The sequence below is a fragment of the Heterocephalus glaber genome, unplaced genomic scaffold (genome assembly GCF_053883595.1).
Source record: "Heterocephalus glaber isolate CG9 unplaced genomic scaffold, H.glaber_assembly_v1.0 deba00001666, whole genome shotgun sequence".
Lineage (NCBI taxonomy): Eukaryota > Metazoa > Chordata > Mammalia > Rodentia > Bathyergidae > Heterocephalus > Heterocephalus glaber.
In genome coordinates, this window is record NW_028258406.1 from 18,815,798 (window position 1) to 18,834,043 (window position 18,246).

At 36.8% G+C, this 18,246-nt stretch overlaps 1 protein-coding gene across 3 annotated transcripts in view; it reads left to right on the plus strand.

The window, feature by feature from the left end:
* LOC147822277 (uncharacterized) overlaps positions 1 to 18,246 on the plus strand; it is a 246,524-nt gene that overhangs the window by 101,499 nt on the left and 126,779 nt on the right. For 2 of the 3 annotated variants that reach the window (XM_087197425.1, XM_087197426.1), the window contains 2 exons: positions 1,526 to 1,594; positions 15,035 to 15,816. The gene's annotated coding sequence lies outside the window, so the exon portion shown is untranslated. Of the gene's footprint in view, positions 1 to 1,525; positions 1,595 to 15,034; positions 15,817 to 18,246 lie in introns of those variants that run through there. The other variant, XM_087197424.1, reaches the window with a different exon arrangement.

Sequence of the window (18,246 nt, forward strand, 5' to 3'; positions counted from 1 at the left end):
CTGCTGGGAAGGACTGCATTGGCTGCTGGACTCCAGTATGTTATGGCTTGGCAGAAAGTTTGCCTGCATTTTGCTCATGTCCAGAGACTTTGCCTGAGACTGAGATTAAGGGTGGTAGACTAATCTTGAAGAAGAAATTTCAAGGCAGTCTAAAGTTTAGACCATGGTATGGCTGCTATTGGGAGATTTTAGCCAGATTTATGCTGAGAATCAAGAGCAAAGAGGGCTGGGGATTTAGCTCAGTGGTTCCAGTGCCTGCCTTGAAAGCACAACCTCCTAAATTCCAACCCCAGTACCAAAAAAAAAAAAAAAAAAAAGCAAAAAGCCCAGCTGAATGATGTAAAACATTCTGAGTTTGGCCAGAAAGGAAGCTCCAATAAAGTTGGAGCCTGGAAAGATCTCATAGGAGATCTTGATTGCTGAGAAGGAATAGGCAAATAGAAAAGATGGCCTGAGGGCATCACAAGAAGCAGCAGGACTCTACCCTTTGCAGCCTCAAAATTGCAAAAGTGAAAGACTTTGCCTTAAAAAGAAAGCCTCAAGGCACCATGTTCCAGAATGGCATTGGTATAGAGAATTTGTTCCTCAGAATTGGGTTCCTAGTGCTCATGGATCTAGGCACTAAACCCTTACAGCCAAGAGAGAGGGAAGCCTGGCTACTGCTCCAGCTGGCAGCAGACCTTGGCAGCATCCATATGTCACTGGCTTTAGGCACATGTAGAATGCAGGAGTTGGGGGGTCAGGAAGGCTTCCACCCAGATTTTAGAAGGCCTGGAAGGCCAGGCAGTGTGCCTCTGAGAGGGTAGTGTGTGAAGCTGTGGGTGTGAAGCTGTAGGTGTGAAGCTGGAGGATCAGTGGAGATCCCAGAAGTTTGGAGAAGCCAGAAGCATGGATTCTCTGAGGAAAACTGCAAGGAAGGAGCAGAACTTGCCCAAGAGAGAAGCTGTGGGAGCTACAGCCACAGCCAGTGCCCAAGCCCTTTGGAGTTCACCACTTGCCACAGACTGCCTGGGATGCTGGACATGGAACTACAGGATTGAATGTTTGCCCTGCTGAATTTTGGACTTGCTTTGGTCCCATTCCTTTGTATCCCCCTGTTTGTAACTTTTAGATTGGAAATGTCTATCTTGTGCCATTGAATGTTGGAAGTGTTTACAATTTTCTTTTCATTTGTAGCTAAGAGTTTGTCTTAAATCCCAAAGGAGACCTTGGACTTGGACTTTTCAGCAATGCTGAAACTGTTAAGACTTTGGCAACTCTTAGAGATAGACTAAATGTTTTTTGCATAAAGGGATGTGCATGAGTCTTTGGGGAGCCAGGGGTGGAATGTTATGGTTTGGATCTAGATGTCCCCCCAAAGCCTCATGTGGTAGCTGAATCTAGTGTGTGATGCTGGGATTAAGAGTGTATGGTTACTAAACCAGTACACTTACTGGTTTGGCACTGTGCTAATCACAGTCATCTGAGTAAGATAAAAGGGGCAGAAAGACACCGTTAAGGTTTCTTATTGCTTTGTTACTTTCAGGCCTCCATGAACTGTTGCCCCTCTGCCACCTTGCCTTGGAGCCAGCTGATTATGGACTGAAGTCTCTACGTAAGACAAATAAACATTTCTCCCTTAAAAAAAGTAGTACCATAAAGGAGAGGGTTAAAATAGCAGAAATAGATTCTGCAATTGTTCTGGAGGTTAGAAATAAACAACCAAGGTGTTAGTAGAACCATGCTGTCTCTGAAGGCTATAGGGGAGACTCCTTCCTTGCCTCTTCTAGATTCTGGTAGTTGCTGGTGATCTTGGGTGTTCCTTGGTTGCATACATCCAGGCACTGTTTCTCTCTTCACATGGTCAATGTGTGTTTTCTAAAAACAAGGAATTTTCTAACATAGCTAAACACAATTATCAAAATTTTGAAATTATCACTGATATATTATTCTCTATTCTACAAACATTGCCCATATTTTGGTGGTTAACCCAATAATAGACTTTGCAGCAAAAGAAATTCCAAGATAGTGTGTTGTGTTAGTTGTCACATCTCTTTGGTCCCCTTTAATCTACAGCCTTTCTTGATCCTGCCTTTTATGTATTTTATGACATGGACTTTTTAGGTAGTGTAGACCAGTGAGTTTATAGATTGTCCCTTAATTTGAGTTTGGCTGATCATTCCTTGCAATTAGATACCAGTCACACAGACTGGTAGGTATTATACTGTGTTCTTCTCAATGCTTTCTATGAAGAGGGACCTGTCACTTAGTCCCAACACTGATCAATGGATTTCTACCATGAACAGCACCAGCTCACCCTCCCTTTGCTTCTGCTACTTTGTGACAACACTTAGAACCTCCCAAATTCATGCTTTTGCACTGACTGCTCTGAGGCCCTTCCTGTCCTATCCTCCACATACAGCAAGCTGCTAATCCTGTCCTCCATACACAGCAAGCTGATAATCAGAATCTAAATGGAGTTGGAATTCTATATTTATAATGGAGAGATAGATCTATTTTTTTTTTCTTTAAATTTTTTTTTCCATTAAGTTTACTGTACATTTTTGGTATGCAATACAGTTACATTCATCATTGGGATCTTGTACCTTTACATGACGTATCTTGGTTCTTATTTTTTTCCCCATTCCCCTGCCCTCCCTTCACCTCCTCCACCCTTCCCTATTTACAAAGACTTTGTTTTCATTTTTTTCCTTTCCTCATATCTTTTCTTTTCCTTTCTTTCCTTTCCCCTACTTCTTTAGACCTTTTCTTCCTATTACATAATATCAATTATAGATTTTAAAATTACAATCAAGATTTAGAAGACAGCTCCAAGCACAGAGGAGGCTTCTGGGTAGGCATGCCACAACTCCCAGAACAGAGGAGGCTTCCAGGTAGGCAGGTCACAGCTCCCAGCACAGAGGAGGCTTCTGGGTAGGTGTGCCACAGCTCCCAGCACAGAGGAGGTGAGCCGCACAGGTGCCACAAGATCCCTTGCCCAACGTCAAAATGAAAAAACACATAAAGTCAGAACAAGACTTCCAGATTACCTACAGCAACCACAAAGGGAAATGAGATAGAACACTCTGATATTCAAGCACCCAGATTCTCTGAACTAACAAGGAAAGAGGATTGGGAAAAAATGAAATCAGAAATAATTTCTCACATAACAACACAGATAGTGCCCATAGTGCAAGACATGATTAATAAATCTAGAGAGGACACAGATAAAAAAATAGAGGAGCTGAGGAACATGATGGAATCTCAACATAGGAAACAAATGGAATCCATAAAACAGAGGCAAACAGATTTCCAGAAGATTAAAAACTCCATTGAAAGTCTATGCAGCTGAATGAGCCAATGTGAGGACAGAATTTCAGATATAGAAGATAAGATTGAAATTAGTTATCAGGAAAAGAAAAATTTCTTTAAAATTGTAAGGGACCACAAGAAATCATTCCAGCAGCTGCTAGATGATGCAAAGAAGAATAACATAAGACTGATTGGAGTCAATGAAGAAACAGGAGAGAGGGCACATGACATTAAAAAACTGTTCACAGAAGTGATGGCAGAAAACTTCCCAAGGAGGGGAAAAGAACTTCACATACAGATAAGTGAGGTATATAGGACTCCAATTAGCGTTGATCAAAAAAAATCTACACAAAGGCATATAATTGGAAGATTCCAGATACCCAACAGAAGAGCAAAATTCTACAAGCAGTTAGAGAAAATAAACAAATCACAGACAAAGGAAAGCCTATCAGAATCACAGCAGACTTCTCAATGCAAACCCTCAAGGCAAGAAGAGCTTAGAGTGATGTATTTCAAGCCCTAAAGGAAAACAGCCTCCAACCCAGATTGATGTACCCTGCAAAACTATCTTTCAAAATTGATGGTGAAATAAGATACTTTCATGATAAAGGGCACCTCAGAAACTTCATGAATACCAAACCAGCACTCCAAAAAATTTTAGACAATATCCTAGGAAAAGACAGTGAGGATCACAACCCCAGGAAGCAAAGCAGAATGAATCCAACAGGCATGACAAGAAATTAAAAGCTAAGGGGGAAAATAAAACAAAAAGAAAAAGTCATGACAATGACAATTCAATATATATCAGTTATAACCATCAATGTTAGTGGTCTCAACTCACCAATCAAAAGAAATAGACTGACAGAGTGGATCAAGAAGCAAGATCCAACAATATGCTGCATACAAGAAACACACTTCATTCAAAAAGAAACTCATAGACTGAAAGTTAAAGGGTGGAAAACAATATTCCATGTGATGGAAACCAGAAAAAAAGCAAGAGTAGCTATCCTCTTTGTAGATCAAGTGGATTTCAAATCCACACTGATTAAGAGAGACAAAGCAGGACACTATATCCTTGTAAAGGGAAGAATCCAAGAGGAAGAGATTACAGCCATAAATATCTATGCACAAAACACTAGTGCACCCAACTATATAAAACAAATACTAGCAGACATGAAAAAAATCATATAAGCACTAATACAATAGTAATTGACAAACTCAGTACCCCATTGTCACAAATAGATAGATCAACTAGACAAAAAACAAGCAAAGAAATACCAGAACTAAATCAAACTCATGAACAAATGAACTTAACAGATGTTTAGAGAATGTTTCACACCACAAAATCAGAATACACATTCTTTTCAGCTGCACGTGGGCCATTCTCCAAAATAGACCGCATACTCCCTCATAGAACATATTTAGGTAAGTGCAAAGGAATTGAAGTTATTCCCTGTATGTTATCAGACCATGGTGCAATGAAATTGGAGATCAATAGCAAAAGAAACTGCAAAAATTACATAAACACATGGAAACTAAACAACACACTTCTGAATAACCAGTGGGTCACAGAGGAAATTAAAGAAGAAATCAGACAGTTCCTTCAATTAAATGACAATGACAATACAACATATCAGAATCTTTGGGACACAATGAAAGTAGTCTTAGGAGGGAAATTCATAGCAGTGAATGCACATATTAGGAAAACGGAGTAGGCCCAATTAAACAACCTAATGCTGAACCTCAACTTTCTAGAAAAAGAAGAGCAGGACAAACCAAAAGCTCATACAAGGGAGGAAATTATAAAGATCAGAGGAGAAATCAATGCAATGGAGACTAAGAGAATGATACAAAAAATTAACGAAGCCAAGAGTTGCTTCTTCAAAAGAATAAACAAAATTGACAAACCCTTAGCCAACTTTATCAGAAAAAGGAAAGAAAAGGCCCAAATCCATGCAATTAGGAATGAAAAGGGTGAAATGACAACAGACCCAGCAGAAATCCAGAGGATCATCAATACCTACTTTTAGAACCTATATGTCAATAAATTGGAAAATACAGAAGAAATGCACAGATTCCTAGACATGTGTGAATTGGCAAAGTTGAATGAAAAAGACCTAAAAATTCTAAACAACCCAGTATCAATCAATGAAATTGAAACAGCAATTAAAAACTTGCCAACTAAGAAAAGTCCGGGTCCTGATGGCTTCACCACTGAATTATACAAGACATTTAGGGAGGAACTACTGCCACTGCTGTTTAAACTCTTCAATGAAATTGAAAGGGAAGCAATACTCCTGAATTCATTCCTGGAAGTAAGCATCACCTTGATCCCCAAAGCAGAGAAAGACCCAACCAAAAAAGAGAACTATAGGCCAATCTCACTAATGAACATAGATGCAAAAATCCTTAATAAGATACTGGCAAATAGAATGCAGAAGATCCTCAAGAAGATCATACACCCTGATCAAGTGGGATTCATCCCAACATATGCAAATCAATCAATGTAATACACTACATCAATAGAGCCAAGGCAAAAACCCATATGATCATCTCAATAGATGCAGAAAAAGCATTTGACAAAATCCAACATGCATTTATGATAAAACCCTAGAAAAAATTGGAATAGACAGTCTCTACCTCAATCTGATAAAAGCCATCTATGAAAAACCAACAGCCAATATCCTACTAAATGGTCAAAAACTGAAATCCTTCACACTAAAATCAGGAACAAGATAAGGATGTCCACTATCACCACTCCTGTTCAATATAGTTTTGGAAACATTGCCACAGCAATTAGACAAGAGAAAGAAATAAAAGGAATAAAGATAGGAAATGAAGAAGTTAAATGGTCATTATTTGCAGATGACATGATACTCTCTATAGAAGACCCCAAGAACTCCACCAAAAGTCTTCTAGACTTAATAACCAAATTCAGTCAAGTAGCTAGATACAAGGTCAACACACAAAAATCAATAGCTTTCCTCTACAAGAATAACAGGCTTACTGAGAGTGAAACAGGGCAAACAGTTCTTTTCACAATAGCATCCAAAAATCTGAAATACCTAGGAATCAACCTAATGAAAGAAATCAAAGACCTCTTCTCTGAAAACTATAGCACTTTCAAAAGAGTGATTGAAGAGGATATCAAAAAATGGAAAGACATCCCTTGCTCCTGGGTAGGAAGGATCAATGTAGTGGAAATGGCCATACTTCCAAAACTGCTATATAGATTCAATGCAATCCCAATTGAAATCACAGCAACAGACTTCATGGACCTTGAGAAAACAATCCAAAAATTCATTTGGAACAAAAGAGACCCAGAATAGCAAAAGCAATTCTAGGTAACAGAGACATGGCAGGAGGTATCACAATCCCCACCTTGAGACTATAGTACAAAGCTACTGTGATAAAAACAGCATGGTACTGGCAAAAAAACAGACCCAAGGACCAGTGGAACAGATTAGAAGATGCAGAAACAACTCCAGACACACTCAGCCACCTCATCTTTGACAAAGGAGCAAAATACCCTCACTGGAGGAAAGATAGCCTCTTTAATAAATGGTGCTGGAAAAATTGGTTTTCAACTTGCCAAAGACTAAAACTAGACCTATATGTCTCACCATGGACTCAGCTAAAATTGAAATGGATTAAAGATCTAAATATTAAAACAGAAATGCTGAATCAACTGGAACAGAGGTTAGTTAGAACTGTTGAAGACACTGGTGTAGGAAAAAATTTTATGAACAAAACTTCAGTTGCCCATGAACTAGCAAAAACAATCAACAAGTGGGATGTCTTCTTACTAAAAAGCTTCTGCACTGCAAGGGAATCCACCAAGATGTGAAAAGACAACCCACAATGTGGGAAAACATTTTCACCAGTGGTCTCGCAGACAAAGGTCTACTATCTAGAGTCTATAAAGAACTTAAAAAAGGAAATGAGTATCCTGAGCACATTGCTGAGAGTTCTGCAGCTTGCGGGACCACTTTCTATGACTTTAACTGGCTGCATGATGCACGAGAAGCACTCTGGGAGACTCTGAAGCCAGGCAATGTGCAGAGAAGCTGAGCTGGTCCCAGCACACAGAAAGAAGCTCCCCTGCCACCATCCCACACTCTTAGGGCAGAGAAGGTGAGCCACGTGGGCACCAGAAGCATCCCCCTACCATGGAAATGAGAAGACACATATACAAGCCTCAAAAACACTTCTGGATCACCTACAGCAACCCCAAAGGGAAACAAGATGGAACAATCTGATACTCAACCACTGGGACTCTCTGAACTGGCAACAAAAGAGGATCTGGGAAAAATGAAATCAGAAATAATTACTCAGATAACAGCAAAGATTTTGCTCATGGTGCAAGACATGATTAATAAATCTAGAGAGGACACAGATTAAAAAATAGAGGATCTGTGGAACATGATGGAATCCCAACATAGGAAACAAATGGAATCCATAAAACAGATGCAAACAATTTTCCGGGAGATCAAAAACTCCATTGAAAGTTTGCACAGCAGAATGAACCAATGTGAGGATAGAATTTCAGATATAGAAGATAAGATTGCAATAAGTGAGGAGGAAAAGAAAATTGCTTTAAAATTGTAAGGGACCACGAGAAATCAATCCAGCAGCTGCTAGACGATGCAAAGAAGAATAATATAAGACTGATTGGAGTCAATGAAGAAAGAGGAGAGAGTGCAGATGACATAAAAAAACTGCTCATAGAAGTGATGGCAGAAAACTTCCCAAGGAGGGGAAAAGAACTTGGCATACAGATAAATGAGGCATATAGGACTCCAGCTAGCTTTGATAAAAAAAAAAAAACTACACATAGGCATATAATAAGATTCCAGAAATCCAACAGAAGAACAAAATTCTACAAGCAGTGAGAGAAAAGAAACAAACCACATGCAAAAGAAAGCCCATCAGAGTCACAGCAGACTTCTCAATGCAAACCCTCAAGGCAAGAAGAGCTTGGAGTGATGTATTTCAAGCCCTAAAGGAAAACAGCCTCCAACCCAGATTGATGTACCCTGAAAAACTATCTTTCAAAATTGATGGTGAAATAAGATACTTTCATGATAAAGAGCACCTCAGGAACTTCATGAATACCAAACTAGCTCTCCAAAAAATTTTAGACAATGTCCTAGGAAAAGACAATGAGGATCACAACCCTAGGGAACTCAGTAGCATGAATCCATTGGATGTCACAAATTAAACCCAAAGGGGGAGAATCCAACAAAAAGAAAAAGTCATGACAAGGCTTTTAAAACTTTTAACTTCATCTCCCTAATAAGGGTATAATTCAATCTTGTTATTGTACTGATTACTATTTTTCTGATTCTAGAGTTGCACACCTTTCCTTGTGCTATACTGGGTATTTATCATCTTATGTCTACTTTTAAATCGGGTTGTCTATTAATGAGCTGTAAGAGTTCTTTATATATTCTGGTCATAGGTTATATGCATTGTAAATATGGTCTGTTTAAGGACTACTTTTCATTTTAATGATGTCATTTAAAGTTCTAAATTTTGATGGAATCTCATTTATTAATTTTTTTCTTTTATATATCATGTTTTGTGTATCCTAGGTAGTCCTTGCCTACCCTGAATTCATAAATATTTTCCCTTATAATCTCTCCTTAAAGTTTTGTACTTTTAGGCTTTCCTATTTAGGTTCATAGATCCCTTCAAGTTATTTTTATGTATGGAAAAAAAGGGTTGAGGTTAATTTTTTATATATGGATACCAGGTGTTCTAGTGCTGTTGGCTGAAAACACTATCTCTTCCTCGGCTCTTGAATTGAGTTTATATTCTATAGAATGCTAATGTTAAATAATCTTTCAAAACTCAGTGGACCTTATATGCGTGGTTCTATTTCTAGATTCTCTGTTTTATTCAAATGATCTATATGTCTTTCCTTACAGCAACATTGTCTTGATTCCTGTAGCTTTAGAAGAAGTCTTAAAATTAGGTAATAAATGTCTTCCAACACTGTTTTTGTTTTTGTTTTTAACTTTTCTAGGTCCTTTGTACTCCTACATAACTTTTAAATTTCAATATCCAGTTCTTCATTCAGAGCAAGTATACACTGACCTGAATTTTTATATATAACTTGTGTTTTCTAATCTTGCTAAATTCAAGTATGAGTTCTAGGGGCTCCTAGAGATTTCTTAGTATTTTCTCTGTAAATGATCATTTCATCTACATATAAAGATTTTGCTTCTGCCATGCCAATCCTATCCTAGTTGTGTCATTCTATTGCCAGACTATTTTGGTGGGGTCTAGGTTTCAAAGTTTAATGGACAGATAAAGAGTAAGCATATCTGCCCTTGTTCCCCACCTTAAGGAGAAAGCATTGTATCTTCTCCATTTATATAAGGTGTTCTCGCTGGAAGTATGGAGTACATGTCTTTAATCTGTTGAGAAGGTTCTGTTCTACTTCTAGGCTCCTGATAGCTTTTATCATGAACAGCTGTAGAATTCAGTCCAATACTTTTTCTCCAACTAGTGACAGGATCATATGGTTTTTTCCTTTCCTCTGATAAAATGATGACTTTTGGGGGTGGATCTTCCAATGCTGAACCAACACTGCCATCCCTATAACAAAACCACTTTCTACATCTTGCCAGATATGACTTCCAATAGTTTGTTTTGTTAAACAAATTTCTATCTATGTTCATACTTTTTTCTTCTATTATCTTTATCCAGTTTTAGGATTAGTACAATGTTGAATTCCTAAAATGAGGGGAGAAGTGTTCCTTCTTTTTTCTGCTTTAATTGTTTGATATAATTTATCAGTTAAAATGTTTATGAGCCTGCTGTTGTCATATAGGTAGGTTTTCAAGCTAGGAATATACTTTCTTTAATACGTGCTATTCAAATTGTATATTTCCTCCAGAGTTAGTTTCATTAATTTGTCTTCCAAGGTACTTCTTAGAAGTTGTCAAATTTATTTCAAAAAAGATTTTTGTAATATGCTTTCTATATCCTTTGAAATTCTGTAAAATCTGTGGTAATGTCTCCTAGATCTTAATATTGTAATTTTAAAAATATATAACTGATACTGTGTAACAGGAAGAAAAGGCCTATAGGAGCAGGGGAAGTGGGAAGGGTAGGGGAAAGAAAAGAAGGGAAAAGAAAAAATATGAGAAAAGGAAAAAAATGGAAACAAATTCTTTGCAAATAGGGAAGGGTGGAGGGGGTGAAAGGAGGGCAGGGGAATGGGGAAAAAGTAAGAACCAAATACTCATGTCAAGGTACAATATCCCAATGATGAATTTAACTGTATTTTATACCTAAAATGTACCAATAAATTTAATGGGAAACAAAAAGAACTTAAAAAAATCAGACCTCCCAAATTTAAAGACCCAATCCAAAAATGGGCATCTGAAATGAACAGACATTTCTCAGACAAAGAAGTAGAAATGGCAAGTAAACATGAAAAAATGTTCCACATCCCTGGTCATTCGAGAGATGCAAATGAAAACAATGCTGCGATTCCATTTCATCCCAGAAAGAATGGTTGCTATCATGAAATCAACCAATAACAAATGCTGACAGGGCTGTGGGGAAAGAGGAACACTGCTCCACCGCTGGTAGGAGTGTAGACTGGTGCAAGCAGTGTGGAAATCAGTATGGAGATACCTCAAAGAACTAGGACTGGAAGTCCCATTTGACCCAGCTATTGCCCTGCTGGGTATATTCCCCAAAGAATTAAAAGAATCATACCACAGTGATATATGTGCACCCATGTTCATAGCAGCACAATTTGTAATAGCTAAAACTTGGAAACAGCCCAAATGCCCATCACCTGGAGAGTGGATAAAGAAAATGTGTTTTTAAAAAATAAAATGGAGTACTATTCAGCCATAAAAAATGAGAAATTAGAGACATTTATAGCTAAATGCTTGCACATTGAGGCGATATTCTTAAGTGAAATAAATAGGACACATGTAAATTCTGAATAGTTTCTCTAGTATGAGTGCAAATTAGTGCAAATAAGGACTAAATGGTATAATAGATAATGTGAAATAGGAAGAAAAGAGGCAAAGGGGAAGGGGAAGTGGGAGGGATAGGGGAATGGAAAGAAGGGAATGGAATTAATATGAGAAAATGAAAAAAGGAAACAAAGTCTCTGTAAATAGGGAGGGATGGAGGGGTTGAAGGGAAGGCAGGGGAAAGTGGAAAAAATAAGAACCAAGAGATTATGTAAAGGTGCAGATTTCCAATGATGAATGTCATTATATGGTATACCTAAAATGTACCAATAACAAGATATATAAAGTTAAAAGATTTAGAGGACATTACCACAGATTTTACAGAATTTAAAAGGATCTATAAAATGTACTACAAAAATATTTTTTGAAATAAATTTGACAACTTCTGTGGAGTACCTTGGAAGACAAATTAATGAAAACTAACTCTGGAAGAAATATAAAATTTGAATACCACCTATTAAAAATAGTATATTCCTAGCTTGAAAACCTACCTATATGACAACAACAGGCTCATACATATTTTAACTGATGAATTGTATCAAACATTTGAAGCAGAAAAAAGAAGGAACACTTCTCCATTCATTTAGGAAATCAACACTGTGATAATACTAAAACTGGATAAAGATAATAGCAGAAAAAAGTATGCACATAGATAAAAATTTGTGAAACAAAACAAACTATTAGAACTCAGATCTGGCAGTAGAAAGCATTTTTATTATAGGGATGGCAGTGTTGGTTCAGCATTGGAAGATCCACCCCCATAAGTCATCATTTTAACAGAAGAAAGGAGAAAGTCATATGATCCTGTCAGTAGTTGCAGAAAAAGTATTGGACTAAATTCTACAGCTGTTCATAGTAAAAGCTATCAGGATTCTAGAAGTAGAACAGAACCTTCTTAACAGATAAAAGACATGTTTTCCATACTTCGAGCAAAAATGCCTTATATGAATGGAAAAGATACAATACTTTCTCCCTAAGGTGGGGAACAAGGGCAGATGTGCCTACTCTTCAACTGCCCATTAAACTTTGAAACATAGGACCAAACCAAAATAGTCTGGCAATAAAAAGAAACAAATAGCATAAGATTGGCAAGGTAGAAGTAAAATCTTTGTATGTAGTTGAAATGATCATCTACAGAGAAAATACTAAGAAATCTCTAGGAGGACCGACAACTTGTATCTGAATTTAGCAGGATTAGAAAACACAAGGTATACATAAAAATTCAGGTCAGTGTATAGTTGCTAAAAATGAAGAATTGGATATTGAAATTTAAAAGATATGTAGGAGTAAAAGGACCTAGAAAAGTAAAAAGAAAAAAAACAGCATTGGAAGACATTTATTACCTAATCTTAAAACTTCCTCTAAAGCTACAGTAATCAAAGCAATGTAGGTGTATGGAAATCATATAGATCAATGGAATAAAATAGAGAATCTAGAAATAGAACCACACATATATGGTGCACTGATTTTTGAAAGATTATTTAACATTAACACTTTATAGTGGGCCAGGAATTTAGCTCAGTGGTTTTGCTGCCTGCTCCGCAAGCACAAGGACCTGAGTTCAATCCCTGTTACCAAAAAAAAAAACCAAAACATTTTATAGAACTTAAACTCAACTCAAGAGCAGAGGAAAAGATAGTGTTTTCAGCAAATGGTACTAGAACACCTAGTATCCATATTTAAAAAATTAACCTCAACCCTTTACTGCCATACATAAAAATAACTTGAAAGGATCTATGAACCTAAATATGAAAGACTAAAACTATAAAACTGTAAGAAGAAATTATAAGGGAAAATGTTCATGAATTTAGGGTAGGCAAGAATTTCCCAGGATACAAAAAACATGATATATAAAAGAAAAAAAAATTGATCAACGAGATCCCATCAAAATTTAGAACTTTAAATGACACCGTTAAGAAAATGAAAAGTAGCCCTTAAACAGAACATATTTATAATACATATAACCTATGACCAGAATATATAAAGAACTCTTACAGCTCTTTAATAGGCAATCCAATTAAAAAGTAGACACAAGAAGATGATAAGTAGCCAGTACAGCACAAGGAAAGATGTGCAACACTAGAATCAGAAAAATACTAATCAGTACAATAACAAGATCATGTTATACACTCATTAGGGAGATTAAGTTAAAATTTTTAAAAGAACAAATGTCAACTTAGGTGTGAAGCAGTTAGAACTTTCTAATACTGCTAACATGAATGTAAAATGATAAAACCATTTTGGAAAACAATATAGAAATTTCTTGTATTACTGTTAAGAACCAACAGTTCTGTTCTTAAGTTTTTACTTAAGAGAAATAAAAGCACATGTTCACAATAGTTTTGTACACAGAAGTTGACTATCCCTTATCTGAAATTCTTGGGACCAGAAGTGTTTCAGATTTTGGTTTGAAATCCACTTGACCTACAAAGGGGATAGCTACTCCTGCTTTTTTTCGGGTTTCCATCACATGGAGTATTGTTTTCCGCCCTTTAACTTTCAGTCTATGAGTTTCTTTTTGAATGAAGTGTGTTTCTTGTATGCATCATATTGTTGGATCTTGCTTCTTGATCCATTCTGCCAATCTATTTCTTTTGATTGTTGAATTGAGACCATTAACATTGATGGTTATAACTGATATATATTGACTTATCATTGTCATGACTTTTTCTTTTTGTTTGATTCTCCCCCTTAGCTTTTAATTTCTTGTCATGCCTGTTGGATTCATTCTGCTTTGCTTCCTGGGGTTGTGATCCTCACTGTCTTTTCCTTGGATATTGTCTAAAATTTTTTTGAGTGCTGGTTTGGTATTCTTGAAGTTCCTGAGGTGCTCTTTATCATGAAAGTATCTTATTTCTCCATCAATTTTGAAAGAGTTTTACAGGGTACATCTATCTGGGTTGGAGGCTGTTTTCCTTTAGGACTTGAAATATGTCACTCCAAGCTCTTCTTGCCTTGAGAGTTTGAGTTGAGAAGTCTGCTGTGATTCTGATAGGCTTTCCTTTGTCTGTGATTTGTTTCTTTTGTCTGCTTGTAGAATTTTCTTCTGTTAGGTTTCTGGAATCTTAACAATTATATGCCTTTGTGTAGATTTTTTTGATCAAGGCTAGTTAGAGTCCTATATACCTCACTTATCTGTATGTGAAGTTCTTTTCCCCTCCTTGGGAAGTTTTCTGCTATCACTTCTGTAAATAATTTTTTAATGTTATCTGCACTCTCTCCTGTTTCTTCATTGACTCCAATCAGTCTTATGTTATTCTTCTTTGCATTGTCTAGTAGCTGCTGGATTGATTTCTCATGTTCCCTTACTATTTTAAAGTAATTTTTCTTTTCCTGATAACTAATTTCAATCTTATCTTCTATATCTGAAATTCTGTCCTCACATTGGCTCATTCTGCTGTGTAGACTTTCAGTGGAGTTTTTAATCTCCTGGAAATCTGTTTTACGGATTCCATTTGTTGCCTATGTTGGGATTCCATCATGTTCCTCAGCTCTTCTATTTTTTTTTATCTACATCCTCTCTAGATTTGTTGATCATGTCTTTCACTATGGGCACAATCTCTTCTGTTATGTGAGAAATTATTTCTGATTTCATTTTTTCCAGATTGTGTTTTGTTGCCAGTTCAGGGAGTCCAGGTGGTTGAGTATATGATTGTTCCTTCTCATATCCCTTTGAGGTTGCTTTAGGTGATCTGGAAGTCTGGTTTTGAGACTTGTTTATGTGTTTTCTCATTTCACAGGCAGGGGATGTGTGCTGCTGGTGCCCACAATGCTCACCTCCTCAGCACTGGGGTTGGTGGTTCGGCAGCCTGGAAAGTTCACCTCTTCTGTGCTGGGGGCAGCTCCAGATCTATTTCTATTTATTTATTTTTCTGGAAGACTCTGGTCCTCCCTCCTGCTCATCATTCGTGTACCCCACATCACTGTTGACACTTTGGAAGATAATCTCAGGTTAGTTTGCTGATTTCTCTGAATAATGTCCAAAACTGGATTTTAGGACCACCTTTTCTTTCTAGGGAGTGAAAAGTGCCATGAGAGTTGGTTAATTTTTCATTTAAAAAAATCAGGCCATTTTTCCAACTAGAGACTTTTTGGTCTCTCTGAGTCTGTTCTTGCAGGTCAGCTGCAGTCTTCCCATACCAGCCCTTGTACCAAACTTTGGTGGCCTTCTGATAACTTCTAGAGTTTTCACACATGTCTGGGAGCCTGTGAAATGTGGTTTAGTAAATTCTCCATAGGGTAGTTCCTTCCTCCCTTCCACCTGAGCTGAAGGGTGACTTTGGAGTGTAAGATTTTGGTGGCTTCTTTTGTGGGTTCCCAAGGTGCCTAGGACATGCCTCTTACTTAGCTGCCTTAAATAGATGGCTGGAAAAGGTGTCAGCCACAGAAAGTGAAACCACATTAGCCCATGCTCTGGATTCCCAAGCCTGGAAACAAGGAGGACTATGTGATTGAGATAGCACTCTTGATAAAATACTTTAGATAGCATTCCACCAGGAATAACATAAGGAGTTTTATGTTTTTGTGGTAACCAAATATGTCATTTCCTATCAGCCATGAGTCCTATGTAACCAATTCTCAGAAAGACTTGCATCTAGAGGGGAAGAGGCAAAAAAAGGGAGGTGGTAGTGGGGGATAGAGCTTGACACTGTATCCTTAAAGCCCCATGGGCATCACAGAAAATTTTGTTGGAAGGCACATTATAGGGAGGTGTATAACACCCACATTTATATTTTAGAAGTATTTCTATTAATGAATTATTAATTTTAATTTTATGAGTTTTATTATATTAAACAATGTATACTTAACAGGAAAATAAAATATCAATAAAATTTTAAGTTTTTAATGTAATGAATGTTTAGAATAAACATCAACTGTTCACCTGCTTACAAGATCTAAAAAATAACAGAAGAAATAAATTCCTAGGTGAACTAAAATGAAAATATAAACAGAACTCTACCACAGAAATAATCTTTGCTTCAATTATCACACCTAAGGCAGTTTTCACATATGGGAACAGCATGTTTTATACACGAGTATCACTTACACTAATAGCACATGTGTCTTGTTTTTGATCTTCTTTGGTAGGACTTACTTGATATCTTGCTGGTCTTCTCAGTTTTTTTTTAGGAGGTTCTTCTGATGTTTCACCTGTTTGTTCATCAGTCTGCTCCAGAATTCTTTTGAGGAGTTCTTTGGGAAGATACATATTGTTCTTTCTCTGTTGTAATTGATCATTTATCAATTCTAGTCCCAATGCTCTAAGAAAATTTCTCTGTGATATTTTGTGCTTGTTATTTTTAAAAATAAATTATGAAACTATTTATGCCTGACATGTTTAGGATTGAGTAAGATACAACCATTGGCCAATCTTTTGTGTTTCATGTGACATCATAGTTGCGGCATAACTCAGCAACAGCATCTACTCTGCCTTTCATTTTGTTGTAAAATGTAACCAAATGTAACAAGAAACCATTTCTGGCTTCATTTGTGTTGAAGATTCACTATGCCTACTGCTCAAGCTCAAGGACTCAAATATGATCCCTGGTACCAAAAGAAAAAAAAAAAAGATTCACTAGCAATCCTTTTGTTTGTTTGTTTTGAGACAGGATCTCCTTACATAGTCCAAGCTAACCTTGAACTCACTATGTAGCACAGGCTAACCTTGTACTCATAGGATACTCCTGCCTCAGCTTCCCAAGTGCTAGGATTACAGGTGTGTACCACTGTGCCTGGCTTCACTATCAATCTTGTCATCATGATGTAATATTGACAGTATCAACACTACTTTGTTTTTCTTCACCATATTAGGAGACAATGTTATGTCTTTCTGAAATTCAAAGATTGTACTGTACATTTCTCTATTGTGAACTTGCCACATTTTTTTCAGGAATCTTGGCTTTGTTCTTGTGAATAGTTCCTGTGCTAGTCAACTGGTGTTCATTTAGCAAATGTAACTATAGGTAACTAGTGAACCAATTGTCAAATGTGACATTTGGGTTACTTTTTGAAATAGATGCAGCAAGTTTGTTCACAATGTCATGTTTATTACTGCATGAATAAAGACCTGGTGGCTGAATTCCAGGATAAGTTTCCAAATTCAAGGTGTAAAATGTCTTCACGTCTACCATAAATTTTTATACCATATTTAGAAGGTTTATTTGGCATATATTGCCAAAAGCTTCAACAATGATGAAATAATGCAAGTTGTTTGTCAATTTTCATGTATTCAGACAATGTATAAATTGCTTGACAGTTCAAAAAAAGCTTTCAAAAAATGAGTGAATAGCAGCCAAATTGTTGGAGTTTTTGTTCTTTCTTGGTAGGCAATTTTGAAGGAAACCAAATACCTTGAGTGTCATTATTTTTCTAACGATCTCAATGCCACAGCTGTCCCTTCTCCATAAATCCTTTAGACTCTGATTAGAATGATAAAGTCCTGCCCTGAATGCTTTTAGTTCAGTTAGTGTCATGATAATCATACTTTTGAGTATTACTATTGGTGCATATAGAATGTTTTACTTGTATTTCATTATTAGTGTAGCATATCATCCATTATAATTTCCAACATTGAATCGCAGTGTTGGTATTCTGCCCAATAGGTTTCACCCCTGCCAAGAACCTAATAACATTTTCTGACCTCGTTCTAACATTGGGTCGTTCAGGTATACATGACCACTTTGTAGCATTTTGACGAGTGAAATATTTATTTACATTACTACTTTTCTTCCTCATCTGAATCAAGGGTCTTCATTCTGCACTTCTCTATCTGTCATATCTTGCTCCAACTCACTGCCATAACTTCTTTGGCTTACATGATCTAAGTCATCATTGGTAGCTGAATCACCTGATGACTCACTTTCACCATTCTCCCAAAGTTGTAAAAGCAGATTTTCATGTGACATTGTACTGAATTGGGCTAATTCTAAATGAAAAAAAAAAATAAAAAAAT